The following is a 17037-nucleotide window of genomic DNA, read 5'->3' on the forward strand; positions in this document are numbered from 1 at the left end:
AGTAACCTTTTGCTAACTTTAGAAGCTTCACTATTAACTTAGATATTGTAAAAGATATTAAAAAAATCATACATGGTAATGCTATATACCACTTAACGAATTAATTGCACCCTGGCAATCAAGCTGACAGCCTGAAAATGTCATTGACAACTTATTATCATACTCTGACTACTGATAATCCCCAAACCACTACTCTTGGGAAATCTACATATCTATCAGGGTAAGCATTTTCAATTTCACACATTTTGAATTTTCTAAGTTAAGAAAAATCTGACTTCCCGGTTCTTTCTACAGGGAAAAAAATAAAAAACATTAATAGGAAACTAATAGACATGGTTGACAGCTCTATAATTTAATCTTAGTTCGTAGGGACTATGCTTTGAAAGTTTGAGTTACTCTGTATAATCATAGGTCTCTTTCATTTTACCAGACATATTCACCCCCAAAAAGTTAATGATTCAATATACTTTCAATTTACCAAGGACTTGTGATTTCCCTTGTGGCTCAGCTGGTAAAGGATCTGCCTGCAAGACCAGAGACCTGGGCTCAATCCTTGGGTTGGGAAAATCCCCTGGAGAAGGGAAAGGTCACCCCCTCCAGTGTTCTGGCCTGGAGAATTTCATGGACTATATAATCCATGGGGTCGCAAAGAGTCAGACACGACTGAGCAACTTTCATTTTCACACTTTCATGATTTCAAGCTGGGATTACAAGATGTCAAATGCATAAATTGGACCAGTGTAATAGAGAGGAGTGGCATCTACAGCAAATAAAGAGATTTTTCTCCCCCCTAAGATATAAACTCTGCAGAAACAATCCAGATGAGGTAAGGTGGCAGGATTTCAGTCTGCCCAGCTGCAATTTTGACACATATGATTTAAAGCAACCCTGTAGTGGGTTTTTTGGCATTATCACTGGACATCCTCTGGTTTTATCTGAAGTTAGAATTTTAAAATATTGATTTTATTTTTTAAAGGGTTAAGACCTACAATCATAAATGTTCTCATTTGTTTAAGAATGAAGGAGACTTCATAGTTGCAAAATGCAAGGTGCATGACTCAAATGCTGTGTAAAAACTACGGAAAAGTCTATAGAAATACACAGAGGATTTTGGTCACTTTTGAAGTAATGACTGTAAGCCATGTTTAGGCTAAAAACAACGACAACACAAACTTGATCCTGTGTGGCGATACCTGAGACAACCTACACAACTTTCTGTGTCTCAGTTTCCTCATTTGTGAAACAGGGACTAAAGTAGTACTTGTCTTCTAGGATTATTATAGAAATTAAGGGAAATCATGTATGTATATAAAGATACTAGCACAGTGTGTAGATAGAGGTAAAAACCCAGACTCAAAAAACAATAAAGTACCTGGATTTCCCTCTGCACAACATCCACTTCCTCCTCAAAACCTGTCACTTTACCTTCTCTCACAATAAGAGTCTCTACATGATCTGCAAACAAGTATCAGGAACATAGGATTGTTCAACGTGGCCTCTTCTATTTCAGTAATTTCTATGTGCAGTTCTCCTGTTCTTATTTTTCCACCCTAAACTCATTGGAAAAGACTCTGATGCTGGGAGGGATTGGGGGCAGGAGGAGAAGGGGACGACAGAGAATGAGATGGCTGGATGGCATCACCGACTCTGTGGACATGAGTTTGAGTGAACTCCGGGAGTTGGTGATGGACAGGGAGGCCTGGCGGGCTGTGATTCATGGGGTCGCAAAGTCGGACACGACTGAGCGATTGAACTGAACTATACATAGAAAAAACAAAACTTCATTTTTTTTCTTAACTTCTCTGAAAATGTCATCCTGGCTGGGTGTTTTACCAATAGCTGTTAATTTATTACTTATGCACCAAAATTTCTATTACCATTTGCATGAAACAAAGAAAACATATAGCCTATTTTTTTTTTTTTCTCAGAAAACTCGAAATGTAATTTAACCTCTTTGTTCTTCGCTCATCCAACTAAGTACCGCTCACCATCCTGGGCACATGTGTCACAGGTCTTCACTAAGGTTTCAAGACATGTACCTTTCAGATGACTACATTTCTTTAGTTTCACAGTTTTTACCCCCTCTCATTTTTATTGGGAGGGTTTATATTATTGAACCATTGCCAATTTGTCTAAACACACAAATTAAACAGTAAATTAAACAGCTTATTAAAAGTAAACAGGTTCTGAACAAGGGCTTGAGGGGCTAATGAATGCATAAAGTAATTTTACCTCAAGAAATCTGGCTGGATTAGAAAGCTGGGTTCTAAGGTATGTTTTGGTGAATGAATTCTGGATCAACTTGATAAATAAGATCTTTCTGTTAAAGGTTTTCTAAAAGTTATTCTAAGAGAGGGAAAGAGGAAAACATTTTTTGAAATATCAGCTGGTACACTATTATATTTAAAATGAAACTGGGTTTATGATTTTAAGTTGTCAGCCATATCATCAAATGACTGTCTTTACCTGTATAAAGACAGCAATTACTGTAGTTAATGATTCTTAGTGATGGATTATTCATGCTAGTTAGCTAGCTGAACATTATGTTTCTATAATAGTAAAAGCATAATTAATATGTTTTGTGGCAGTTAAGAAGCAGGTGTCAAATCAAAAACTAAAATTTTCCAGTTAGGGTGACAGAAAAAGGAAGATGATATGAAAGTAAACTAAAGCAATGACAAAAATTTTAAGACTGAAAAGAAAGGAAATGAGACATATTTTAATTAAAGTTGACTTCCTTAATCTAAAAGCAAGGAGACCCTTTTTTCCATAGGGATGTATCAATGTCAAGTAAGCCAGTACTTTTTATGAAATGAAGCAAACTGAATGTAGATAAATGAACATAATCCTCTCAAGCCAGATTTAAATGCTTCAGCTGATTTATAATTATCACTACATTTTTAGGTTTCTAAACTTATTTTTTATTGTAGTAAAAAATAATCCATCTTAACATTTTTGAGTGTATACAACTGTTACTTTCTGAACCACTACAATGATTCATTTTCCTCCTATTACTCAGATTCACAACTTTCTTAGTCATTCTTCCTTAGCCATCTCCCTTACTGCATCCCTGGGGTCATACACTGAAATGCCCACAGAGGCTGGCGTGGGAAGTGGGAATGGGCAAGGTAAGTGGGCCCCAAGGAGTTCAATATAAGACAAGAGAGAATGGTTGTGAGAACTGACATCTCAACACACACATGCACACTTACGTGTGGGCTGACCTCCAAACCTGTTTTGAAATCCTTGGCCTGTAGCTAATAAAGGGACAAAACCTGTTGATTCTGCATCCCAGATCTTCCTTGAACCTGTATCATCACTGCTACCACCTCTGGGCCACTGTGATCACTTCTGCCTCTTCCCAAATTCTACTTTTGACCTTTCCTTATTCTCAGCTTTACATGTTTATTTGTTTCCCTAGAATCCAGATCTGATAACAAATGCCATGTTTTCTGTGTCAGATTGTTTTATGTATTTTAAGGTGACATGACCAGCATGAATAGATTCATGGCTATTAAAGCTTCAGTGTGTATTATATATTTTCCCATATAAATTGTCTTTCTTGAACAGATTAAAGTTTTTGCTTTGAATTCTGTCACCTTACAAATATGTCACTCTGTATTATTAAATTTATTTTTATTATTGCATTGCCATTCTTTTACTTTAACTGATGCTACTTTGCTTAGCATTGTCTCTAAAAACAAGTTTTTGCTTTTCACCCACCATGGCAGATTCTACCTTTCAATAAGAGATTAAATCTGTTGATAACTGTAATATATTTGCTTAGCATTTTGTCATGCTTCTTGTTTATTCTTTTCTTCTTGCATAGATCACATATTTCCTTTGTTCTTAAATACTGTTTTTCTATGAATATGAAGAATAAAACAACATCTACTGACTCCACAATCTGTAAAATAAGGGATTTAATATTCTTTCTTATACATCCTTCTCTGTTTTTGAAGTGATCTGGGGTATTTGACCCAAAATATTATTTTTTCTACCACAAAGCATCTTATAAGAATTATTTTTAACATCTGAGTTGTTTAGAAACAAAATAGGAACAGCTTAATTAAATGTCATCCACTTTATCACTTTATAGTTCCAGTCTTGAATCCCTGATTCTGATTACTTGGCCAGCAAAGTATGCATTTTTTGTTGTTGTTGTAGCAGTGGTGGTGTGTATGTGTGTGTCTGCCCTTGTATGGCTGAGAAGATCATTCTTTTGTTCTTCACACTGAACTCTAGCTCATCTTGATAAGCAATTTTGAATCATAAACTAATTTCATTGTAGCTCTATATACATTATTCCGTTACCTTCTGTCATTAAATGCCACAGAAGAGAAGTCTGATCACAAGCTAATGTTTTCACTCCCTTTATTTTTATCTGTTTGGAGTACTTTAGGTTCTTTTCTCCCCCTTCATTTTAAAATTAAAAAATAAAACTTTACCAAAGTGTGGCTAGATTTTAGTCTCCATTAATTTTGCCTGGTGTTCTAAGGCCAAACCATATATAATGAGAATATTTCCTTTATTTTTATCTGCTGGTCTGGATTCCGTATAATTTGATCTTCTATAACTCTTACTTTTAAAAACAATCACCTCATATTATATTCACTTACACTTTTTATATGTTCATTTTTAAAGCATACAAGTCAGTAGTTTTTAAAAGCTCTGTAGTCATCACTGCTATCTAGTTCTAGAACATTTTACCCCAGAAAGAAACCCTATAACCATTAGCAGTCACTCTCCATTTCCCCTGTCCCTTAATACTAATCTACTTTTTTTTTTATCTTTATGGATTTGGCTATGCTGAATATTTTATATAGAATAAAATGTGACCTGTTGTGTCTGGCTTTGTTTAGAATAATATTTTCGAGAGTCATCCGTGTTGTAGCTTCTATCAGTACTTCATTCTTTTCTATGGTTAAATAATATTTCATTGCATCGTTGTACAACTTTTTGCTTATCCATTCATTTATTGAGGGACACTGGGCTGTCTTTATTTTTTTGCTATTATGATAACACTACTATAAACATTTGTGTAAAAGTTCTTGCATGGAAATATTTTTATTTCAACTCTCCAGGTTTGTGTCCAAAGTGGAACTGCTGGGTCATATGCTAAATATATGGTTAATATTTTAAGGATTAATCAAATCATTTTCAGGCTTTCCAGGTGGTGGTGCTAGTGGTAAAGAACCCACCGGCCAATGCAGGAGACCTAAGAGACATGAGTTTGATCCCTGGACTTGGGAAGATCCCCTGGAGGTGGACAGGGCAACCCACTCAATAGTCTTGCCTGGAGAATCCCACGGACAAAGGAGACTGGCGGGCTACATACATTCCACAGGGTCGCAATGAGTTGAACATGACTGAAGTGACTTCGCATGCAAACCATTTTCATTGTGGCTGCACCATTTTACAGCCCCACCAAGAATTTAGGAGGGTTCAATTTTCTCCACATCCTTACTAGTATTTGTTATTGTCTTTTTTATTTTAGCCATCTAGTGGCTGTGAATGTATGTCCCATGAACGTCTCTTCTCAAGAAGAGATTTGTTTGATTGGCAAATATTTTCTCCTGTGGCTTATGTTTTCACTTTCTTGATTTTGTCATTTGAAACTCAAAGTTTCAAATTTGATTTTTATTTTCTTTTGTCACTTGTGCTTTTAGCATCATACCTAAGAAACCACTGACTAGTGCAAGATGATGACAATTTACTCCTTATGTTTTAAGTTTTACAGTTTTAGCTCTTCTGTTTAGGCATGTGGTCCATTTTGAGTTACATTTACATATGGTGTGAGTTAGCGACCAGTTTCACTCTTTACCTGTGGGTATCACGGGCTTCCCTGGTAGCTCAGCTGGTAAAGAAAACTACAATTCAGGAGACACCAGTTCGATTCTTGGATTGGGGAGATTCCCTGAGGAAGGGACAGGCTACCCACTCCAGCATTCTTGGGCTTCTCTGGTGGCTCAGAGAGTAAAGAATCCACCTGCAGTGCCAGAGACCTGGGTTTGATCACTGGGTTGGGAAGATTCCCTGGAGGAGGGCATGGCAACCCACTCCAGTATTCCTGCCTGGAGAGTCCCCACGCACAGAGGAGCCTGGAGCCTGGTGGGCTCCAGTCCATGGGGTCACAGTTAGACACGACTGAGCGACTGAGCACAACATATCATTGTCTTGCTGCTAAGTCACTTCAGTCGTGTCCGACTCTGTGTGACCCCATAGACGGAAGCCCAACAGGCTCCCCCGTCCCTGGGATTCTCCAGGCAAGAACACTGGAGTGGGTTGCCATTTCCTTCTCCAATGTGTGAAAGTGAAAAGCGAAAGTGAAGTCGCTCAGTCATGTCCGACCCCTAGCGACCCCACGGACTGCAGCCTACCAGGCTCCTCCGTCCATGGGATTTTCTAGGCAAGAGTACTGGAGTGGCTTGCCATTGCCTTCTCCAATCATTGTCTTAGTATCGTTTGTTGAGGACTATCTGTTCTCTTGTTGCAAATCAACTGACCATAAATGTAAGGGTTTGGTTCTGAACTTTCAGTTCTATTCCACTGGGTCCTTTGCATTTTCAAATGCTTTAAGATCAGCTTATGAATGTTTGCAAAAAAAGGCAGCTGATATTTTGATGCATTATATCTGTACATTAAACTTGGGGAACACTGCCATCTTAACAATATTAACCTTCTAATTCATGAATACAAATTATCTTCCAGTTTATGTTTCCTTTATTAAACGTACTCCTAAGTATTTAATTCTTTTAGATGCTACTGTAAATGGATTGCTTTTAATTTTGTTTTTGAATATTCAGTAGTGTATAAAAAAATAACAACTGAAATCTTTATTATGCTCTTATGGCTTATAATTTTCCTGAACTTTAACAGTTTGTGTATGTGTGTGTATGTCTTAGAATTTTCTATATAAAAGATAAGTTAATCTATAAATAGAGATAGATTTACTTCTTCCTTTCCAATCTGGATGCTTTTAATTACTTTTTCTTGACAACTGCCCTGGCTAGAACCTCTACCACAATGCTGAATAGAAGATGAGAGGAGACATCACTTCAGACATCCCTCCTGTCTTAAGGAGAAATGTTCAGTCTTTCACTATAAAGAAAGATGTTACCTATGGGTTTTTTGCAGATATCATTTGTAAGTTGGGGAGGTTCCCTTCTATTCCTAGTTTGCTGAGTGTTTTCACCAAGAAAATGTATTGGATTTTGTCAGATGATTTTCTGTATTTACTGAGATGATCATGTGACTTTTGTTCTACTGATATGGTATATTACACTACTGATTTTCATGTTTAACCAACTTTGCATTCCTGGAATAGATCCCACTTGATTACGGTATATAATTTTTATTTATTATCAGGTTTGACATAAGGACTTTTGAGTTTACATTCAGAGTTCCTATTTCTTCTTGTTTTAGTAGTTTGTGTTTTTGTACTTATGTGTCTATTTCATCTAGGTCATCGAATTTGTTATCATATGATTGTTCACAGTATTCCCTACTACTATCTTTTATTTTTGCAAGGCTAGTAGTAATGTCTCTTCTTTATTACATTCACTTAAAAATTTCATTTTCCTCTAAGTTTTAATAAAGTATCTTAATTTCTCTTTGACTCTCATAGCTTCCTACAATATTCAGTGCTGCTGCTGCTGCTGCTGCTAAGTCGCTTCAGTCGTGTCCGACTCTGTGCGACCCCATAGATGGCAGCCCACCAGGCTCCCCTGTCCTTGGGATTCTCCAGGCAAGAACACTAGAGTGGGCTGCCATTTCCTTCTCCAATTCAATGTGTTAGTCAGTCTTTATCAATTATATTTTAAAGTCCTGGCTTTACATTTCTGTACATTTGTTTGTCTCTTACATCAAGATCCCTGTCTCTATATAATATTTTGTGCAACTCCTGAAAATTTCTTAAGAGTAGATGATTTACTTCCCAGCTTCCTGAACTTTTATTTTAGGGGTAGGGAGTACTTAATTTAAGAGATTTTAATCCCTACTTGAATTAAAAGTTATAATTCACTTAGAATAATAAATCATAATAAAATAAAATCTAAATTTAATAAAATATTTAATAAGTATGTAACACATGCCAAGTATTATACAATGTACTTTATGTGAAATCTCCCTCCATCAATATAAACATCCTTTAAGCTACAGATTACAAAACCAAATTTTAACCCAGTTTTGTATGACAACAGAACCCACATTCTTAACCAGTGTTTGACAAAGTCTTAGCAATACGTAAATGAATGCACATAGCTGTTCCAATAAATTTGACATACGAAAAAAGATAGTATGCCACAGGCCATAGGTTGTGGTCCCCTGCTCTTCACCAGCACACCACACTGGCCTCCTTCTTTTCCAAGTGAAAGTGAAAGTGAAGTCGCTCAGTCGTGTCCGACTCTTTGCAACCCTGTGGACTGTAGTCCGCCAGGCTCCTCTGTCCATGGGATCCTCCAGGCAAGAATACAGCCTTCCCTTATTACTACATATATTAATTTTTTCTGCTTCTGGATATGTGTCACAGCAACTGTTGTAATGCAGTCATCCTAAATCACATGTCCTTGTTTATACAAATATGTCTTACAATGTCATGTTTTGTTAACCATATTGACAAAAGATTATGCCAAGGAGTAATGATTTTATGTATTTCATTGTATCTCTGTGTAACAGCCAACTCCATTCTTCATTATAGTAGTTTAGACATTTACATGACTATATCTAGAGTTTTGCCTCAATAAAACCGCTGATCTAAGTTCACATAAAAGAAATATTAAGAACTGGACAATAAAGATGTTGATACAGAAATGCAGACAACTGCAATATAGCCAAGGTCCTATGGTCAACATCTTTGACTATGAGCTCTTTCAATGTAGAAGAAATACTTGTTCCCATTGTCTCAGTTTCAAGTTTTTTCACACTTTCTTATCAGGAATCATAATTTGTCAAAATTCTAATAAGTCCTATGATGTATTTTTATAAGAATGAGTAATACTTTAGGTAATAATCAGTGTATAGATGTTGGTAATATTCTTATATTTTAATAATGGTAACAACACCATTTTCCAAGATTAAATTTTTTGAGAGTGAGTTCCTGTCTATGAAGCAATGGCTTTTTTGGCTTTTTTTTTTTTTTTTGACAGATAGCAATTGTTTTTAAGCTTTGTTTACTATTCAACTGTTTTTTCATTTATATTACACCTATATTTTTCAATTTGACCTATATGAAGATTCTTTGATATTTTGAGGCTTAAAGCAGATTTAAAAATAGAAGCATCCTTTCAATGTTACAGAAAACATCTGTAATGAACAGAACAGGACAAATATTATATGTGATTTGGCTAGATGGTCTTTTAACTAGAGATACCATCAGTCTTTGGGAAATGCGTTGCCCAGAGACTTCAACTCTGGTAGTCATAGAAATGAAAATTTGGTGTAAGAAGATTATAGAGATTTCTAACCTGGGGAGAAAAACAAACAAAAACCCAAATGAACAAATAGGAAACAATGACTCAGTTAGAAGAAGACGGAATATATTTCAAAGTTAGTAAAGTTAGTATGATTTTAATTATCAGACTATGGCTAACACTACTGATTGGTCACCCCAAATTACATTTGAACCATTGTTCCCCTGCTTCATCCACTGCAAAGGCCCGAAGTCCTTGATATCTCAACGTCCCTTAATGCTAGGGATAGCTACATGCCATGAGTCACTAAGTCCATAGTGGACATTTGTAGAGGTCATTGGAAAAGCTTTTATTTCCTTATTAAAAGAGAAAAACTCAATAGGTACAAGCTGTTTCTCAGTCTTCCTGCCCTAAACTAGAATATGATGTCTTGATCTGCAGAAGCATCCGTCTTGTATCAAGTACAAGAGAGAGCGTGAAGACAAAATCCTGACTACATTCAGCTAGCCTCTAAACAAAAGGACACAACCACTTTTTTCTAGACTTTTTGTCCTGGAAAAAAAAATATCCCTATTATTTTATGTCACTGTGCATGAAACTTGCAGCTGAAAGCATTTCTAATTGATACATACTTGCGAACTACTTTTTAAATCGTCAATTAATTTTTGCCACATAATGTAAGTGAAATTTGGTTTTTAAGATAACCCTGGACAATAAGAATTCTTTCTCCTTCAAAATGCTTAATTATATATTAATAATTATTAACTAAATCTGCTGTTATACTAAAAAATGAATAGCTATTATTAGGTCTTTATAATTTTGTTACTGATATTTTATTTTTAAAAGAGATTTAGGATAGTTAGTAGAGGTTACTTAACTGGGAGGCTGGATGTATCTAAAAGGCATTAATTGCTTCAGTGATTTTAAATTGCTTTGTGAAGTACACAACAATTAAATGCTCCAATAACTGACTTAATTCAAGTGAATGGCAAAAATTATACATCATAATACAGTATCTATAGCATACTACTATAAGGTGAAAAAACAATAAAATTAACTCTTTAAGTTACGTAGGATTAAAAGACCTCAAATAAAACTTAGGTTTCAGAACAAAATTTAGGTTATCAAGAAAAAGACAGAAGCAGTCCAAAGAGGGCAAAATATCAGAAGTATCTCAGCGAGCTCTTGAGGTCCATTTAAAAATGCTAAGACACTAACAGAAAAACGAACTATGGGTTGATATGTACTCACTGAATTGCTAGATTGTGGTACAGAAATACTTTCTGACACCTGAGTTACTGTTACTGGGAACTTTGGTATATCTGAGAAAAACAATACACTTAGGAAAATGAAGTTATTAAATCAAAGTAAATTCCATCTGCCTTCCTTCCCATACTAAATTATGAGCTCTGGGATCAGAAGGCTTTCCTTTCTTAGCCTGAACCAGAAGAGGGCCTTGAAGCAGTGGCTTGAGCTTGAGGTACCATATGCACTTGAGCAGCTGTGCTGTATGGAAGGCCAGCACTGAGCTCTGTCAATGTCTCAGAACTCATCTTCTGCCCATGCCAGCTCAAAGATGACAAATACTTGTATAATTTAAATTTAATAAGTCTGAGTACAATCTCCCATTGTAACCATTTCACTTAGAATATTCAAGAGCAGTTAAGTTTTAGTTAAGAGAAAGCCTCATGTCACATTCACGTACTTTAAGTCTACTTCCAGGCGTTAAGGGGAAAAAAAAGTCATAAATGTGTGTAAATATGTATAGTGGGGATGTTACTTAAAAGTACACCTTTAAGTCAGCACAGTTCTAGAGACAACGAGAGACCACAAAAATTCCAAACTGCTTCGAATTAATAAATTTATATTTAAAGTATACACACATGCAAAGTTGCCACTAACAGCAAAATTTATTCATTCAGAAATCCAGGAAAAGGTAGTGATATTTATATTTAGCTTGACATAAGCAACTGTTGTGGGCAGTGGGCTGAATTTAGTGTAAAAAGAGACGTCTAAAAAAAAATTAATTTTTCTAGTTGTACTTGTTTGTGAAAAATGTAAAATGCTTCATTATAGGTTGTCAAAATATAATGACTGTTATTGTTAAACTATGTATAAGGCTCTCAAAGTAAATACCAAGGGAAATGAAACTCAGTCTTAATTCTGAAGATACTACGCATCTGGTGAGGAAGACAGGAACTCAGCTATCTCTATACAAGACACTGTGCTGAGCTAAAGAGTAATGCTATCGAAACATGAAGATTAATCAATCATCAATTCTAAGTCAAAATCTATCAGTATGCTAATAAAGGCATATTAAAAAGTAATCAAAAGACAAGTTAAATATCTGCTATTAGTAAATTCACTGCTAAAGACCTATTTATAATTAAATTTTCCAGGTCTTATAATAATAAAAGGAAAATCACATTTGAATTCTTAATTCTAACACTAATCAGGTTGTTTCTGGAAGGTAAAGTACAAAAACAATAAATGCCCAATTCCACATGTGCTTAAACACAATCAATCTGACTTTTTTTTAAAAGAATGATTAGAAAAAATGGAAGCGTAAATTCAATTTTTATAGAATGAAATATGATTTCAATAGATAAGCTTCAACAAAGGTATCTTATTGAGGTGTGTGGTGGTGAGCTACAGGCTCCTCTAGTTGTAGAAGGCAGATCTTAAGTGCCACTAGCAGGAAAGCCCTTTTCCTTACCTATAATTCCTTGTCTCTGGGATGAATTTAGAAATGGGGGCATACGAAGTTGTAGGTAAATCTTTGCAGCCCAAACAGTCGGAATCAAATCAGGCTCAAGTAACACTTTTGTAAAGGCTAAATAGCACAAAGACATTCTCAGAAGGCCTAATGTAGAGTAATTATTCTGTGAGGACAACTGACTTGTTTCTCAAACTGCAAGATGTCTCAACACATACATTAAAGTATTGGTCCCAGGTTCTTGAAATAGTAAGTAGTTACAGGGCAACTTCTTTCTGCTGGGCATGATGTTGGCGCTAAGAGCAAAAGATAGGAAAGGAGCATGGAGTCTCCAGAAGCTTATAATTGTTACTTAAAACACAGTTAACCAAACTTTAATGACTAAATGCTGACGTTAAACGTAAGACTGAAAATAAAACAGAAACAAATCTTTACCTCTGTATGACAATTAATCTTGATCCTCAAAGCAGTGTTTAACTTTAGAAGATGGCTTTTAAAGGTGGCAGGGGCAGGGAGTAAGGGGTATCTTGCTTTAGTGTGTAGTTCAAGTACTTCTGTTATTAAGGGGGAAGACATCAGTTTTTACTTTTTAATATATTATCCAAATAATACTAAGTTTCATGTATAAGTATAAACCTGCAGTAGTCTTTCCACTTTGCTTCAATAACCCATGATTATTCAAAATGTAATGAATTAATGTCTATCTGGCTTCAGTTAAAATGATAATGTAGGAAAATACTGTCTCTCACAATGGGTATAGGCCTCTAGAAATTAATAACTGGGGGGATAAAAAAGGTCATGAAATCACTTACAGGCATTCAACAAAAAAAAGGATCAAATCTCTTTTTTTCTCTTGCTAAGGGTATGTGTCTAATACAGTTTTCCTCATATCTATCCCCCCTTGTCCTCTATGCCACCTATCCCTATCCCACATCAAAACCATTTGATCTTGAACCTTTAAATCTTATTCTTTTGTACTGCATGCAACAGTGAATCCTCCTGTTAGAGAGAAATCCATGCTACTCAATTATTTTTACTCGATAGGCTTAAAGTTAGAATGTTACATAAAAAAAAAAGTCCAATATATATTGTAATTTGAAATTAACCAGGTCTTTCAGCTAAAGGACACTAATCCCATGAGCATCTTCCACTTGAGAGACATTCTGCATTCTGCTGATTTTTTTCCTTTCTCATCATATACATACTCTGATAGCCACACGCAAATAGTAAAAATAAAGAGCAGAATAATGTGCTTTTAAACCAAGTAATGCTTCACAAAAAACTATAAATTGTCACATGAGGAACTTCTCACCAGTAACATTTAAGAATTCTGAGATTTAATGTGAACACCAATTTAAAATGTGTCAAGAGTTCAAGGTAACAAATACTCAAGTGCCACATACTGCCAATGATTTTCTTCCTTACAAAGACATGGTTTTCTTATTCTCAAATGATACAGAAACCCAATCTCTTGCATTGACAACAATAACAAAGATCCATATCTTGGAAAAAGGTGAAAAATTCTGTTAATACCAGAGACTCATTCATTCATAATGAGAATTCCTTTTTGATGCTTCAAAGCATCAAGACCTATAAATAGTTGGGATTCAAAGTACATCTGAATTTCAACTGTTTTGGTATGTATTTTTTATCTTATTTACTAGATTATTAACTGACTCCCAACCAAACCCTGTCAAAAAGATATTTTGATAAAGACCCTGAAAGAACTTCAGTGCCAGTATTATTCTTAATTATTATTATTACATGGTAGAAACAACCCAGTGACAGCAAGTATTCAGTTTCACAAAATGAATCAGTAGAAGAGTCTGAGACAGAAACTGAGACTCTGATTCAGTATGAGCTACTTAATCCGAAATAACAAGGGCAAACACAGTCTTTTCCAAACCTAACTACACCCTAGTACCCATTTTTCCACCTAAAATCATTTTCACAGGTCATATCAGCTATATGTAGATTCACAGACTCTAGTGATGTAGCAAAGATAAAATCCCTTCCTTAACCATGGTTGTGAAGTTTAGTGGCTACTGTTGCCTTTTCTTCCTTCGAAGCTCTTTGTTGCTTCTAATACTTACTTGATCTACTTGAGTACAGTCTAAAAAGACACTGTTTTTCTAACATGTGTCCCCTATATATTTCTCTTATGTGTGACAGTATGGGAAGGGCTTTTGGAGTATATACATTGATAAGTCACTTAGGCTTATCAGTGGTAGTGCTCAGTAGGATTGAACTTTAAGCTATGAATTCTTTCCAGCCATTTCTTTTCAGAAAAGAATTCTGTGTGTGTTACAGAAATAAAATCCAAATATCATGAGTGAATCAGCAAACCATGGAAACAAAAAAATTGAAGCCAATTACTCCATTTTACTGACCCTAGTTAAAAAAATCCCAAATTAAAATATTCAGGCAGACTCTGAAATATACAACTGTCACAAAGAAAGCATTTCAGGGCAAAATGTGCTACAATATGCTACTATGATTAAAAGCTATGTAATCTGTAACAAAAAGAAGAAGAAAATGAACTGGGCAAATAGCTTTTTACAACCTTTCTTTTTAAAAAAGGATGTAATTCTGTCATAGTTACACAAAGGTAGATGGGACTTTCGTCTTTATCTAGAATTAAAAACATATTTCCATCTACAGGTATTTAATTATAGTCAAAGAAACCACACATGGTTTCGTACTGAGAATAAACTATTATTTTATGATACCATTACGTGTGTTAAGTCTGAACCCATCATAATGCATACTAAGGGAAATCACTTAGCACATGATCTCTAAACAGAAAAGATCCTTGCACAGCTCTTCTGGTACTTTTCTTTTTTAAAATGTACAAATACTACTAGACACAAATGAGAGAATAAGGAGCAGCAGTGAAGTACAACATACGTTTCCACTGTAGGCTGAGTCCTGGTCTTTGTTCCGGTATTCTAGAGCCACTGGCAGGGAAAGCTAAGTATCCCTCTATTATAAAGAGCTTTTTTACATGATTGCTGGCAAAAGTTATACTTCTGATAGGTTCCGTCATCTTAATTATTCCTGACTGCATTTGCTGATTTAATAGAGATCTCGCAATTCTAAAAACCTGCAGTATAACCACCGAAAACGGGTCCGTAGCAGGACAATCTGATAGAACAACATAAAGGGTACATAGTGAGGAAGACTGCAAAGTTGTTTGACCAGCGAAACAGTTCTGAAGTAATTATCTATCAATGACAGAATTTTCTGTATTTTACCAGCTACGCACCTACCCAAATATCATCCACCTTGTCCTCAATTAGCAGGGTTTCCTCAATATTAAAATCTCCCAGAACAGTTTAATGGTACAACTCAAATCAAAAACACTAACCACGCCCTTAATGCCCCGAGTCAAGCCACCATTTGCTGTCTTATTCCCCCTTAAACTCCAAAAACGTACATCTTTCACCTAAAACGGTTTGCACCAGTTCGCTAACCTTAGTCAGAGACTCTTTTTAGCTGTGCCTTGATAAAATTCCTATTGGGAGACGCTTTCTCCTGGGCAGAGCAGATGCCCAGGAGAGGCACCCACGCTTACCTCCCACACACCTGCAACCCCTGGCGGGATGCTGGACCTGAGGCTTCGAGGACTGCGCTCCGCTCCCGTTCCTGCTCTCTCTCCCGGGAAACTACAGTCCAGGCTGCGCCTTCGGCTGCTACAGGGACCCAAGCTCCGCCTCCCCCTCCTCCAGTTGGCGAATTCAGCAGCTGTTGCTCCTCCCCCTGCTGTTCCGGCTGCCGTCCTGGCTGGAGGCAGCGGGAAGCTGCTGCCCCCGTACCTAAGCGTTCCCTCGCGCTTCTGCAGCTTCTCTGCCGCTTCCCTTCTCTGGTGACCCCTCTCCCCTCACGCAGCAGCCTGACACCTGGAGCAGCTCCCCGCCCCGTCAGGGCACATCCGCGAGTAGCCTAGGCTCAGCCTATCCCTGCCCGACCCGCAGGTCTGAACGCTCGGTGTGCCTGGTGCTTGGCCGCTCTCGGGGAAACTGATCCTTCGGCCAGAGCGCATCCCCACATCTCGCTCTCCCTCCACCCTGGCGATTCCCCAGAGACTTCCCCGCCGCCCGCGAGGCTCAGCCGCCCCACGTTAGCCACTTGAAGCTCTTCCCCCGCCCCCGTTCCCCCCTCGCCCGCCCCCACAGTGGGTGAGCCGCCTGCCGGGCCGACCCTGCATCCTGATTGGCGCAGGTGAGAGCTGACCCCGCCCTTCCTCTTCTTTCCGTGCACTCTCTCTCTTCTTCTCACCTCCTCCCGCAAAGGCAGGGACTCTCCCACTATTGGCTAAAAGTGTCCCCGCCCATCGCCTTCGGTTGCACAGCATAGCCTGACGGGAATTGTAGTCCTGGTTATGCAGGAATTGCCGACGATGCCGGCGAGCGGGACTACGAATCCCCATAGGCCCCTGCGCGACTCCGGCTGGGCAGGATTCCGGACAACGCCTGGTTCCTCTCGGGTCCTTCCGGCGTCGCCGGAGTGAATTGATCCGGGAGTTGAAGAGGGCTTCAAAGGTGGGAAGTGAAGTCAGTACCTCAGTAACCGGTAAGGTGTGGCTGTTCTGTCCCAGTCCCCGTGGTCCCACGTGGAGCAGAAGAGGGCCGGGGTCACATGCAGGCCGTGGCTAAGGCACTGGGGCTTGGTTCTGGCAGGCGGAGCGGACGGAGCTAGGAACGGGGCCCTATGGGCGTCAGCGAGGTTACCCTACGCGAGTGGCGTAAAGCGGGTTTGTAAATGCCGCCTGCCCTGCTCGGGCCTGAAAGCCTCCAGGAAGTCTCCTGTAGGTGGGGGCGGGAGGGGAAGGGCGAGGTTGGCCTCTGCTGTCCCCGGAGTCGGGAGAGGGCGGATGTGCCTGGGGTGGGGTCCTCTGAAGGTGTGGCTTGG

General features: G+C 37.9%; 2 protein-coding genes across 4 annotated transcripts in view; one reads left to right on the forward strand and one right to left on the reverse strand.

The window, feature by feature from the left end:
* The window catches only part of SERPINI1 (serpin family I member 1), an 81609-nt gene extending 64655 nt beyond the window's left edge, over nt 1–16954 (reverse strand). Inside the window, exon 1 of one of the 3 annotated variants that reach the window (XM_055410439.2) lies at nt 16688–16954. The gene's annotated coding sequence lies outside the window, so the exon portion shown is untranslated. Of the gene's footprint in view, nt 1–15700; nt 16116–16687 lie in introns of those variants that run through there. The other 2 variants (XM_055410448.2, XM_055410430.2) reach the window with 2 other exon arrangements.
* The window catches only part of PDCD10 (programmed cell death 10), a 44114-nt gene continuing 43627 nt past the window's right edge, over nt 16551–17037 (forward strand). The window contains exon 1 of the mRNA XM_088839324.1: nt 16551–16698. The gene's annotated coding sequence lies outside the window, so the exon portion shown is untranslated. The remainder of the gene's footprint in view (nt 16699–17037) is intronic.

The sequence above is a fragment of the Moschus berezovskii genome, chromosome 1, assembly GCF_049115385.1.
Source record: "Moschus berezovskii isolate FMDL1 chromosome 1, NW_MosBer_1.0, whole genome shotgun sequence".
In the NCBI taxonomy this organism is placed as follows: Eukaryota; Metazoa; Chordata; class Mammalia; order Artiodactyla; family Moschidae; genus Moschus; species Moschus berezovskii.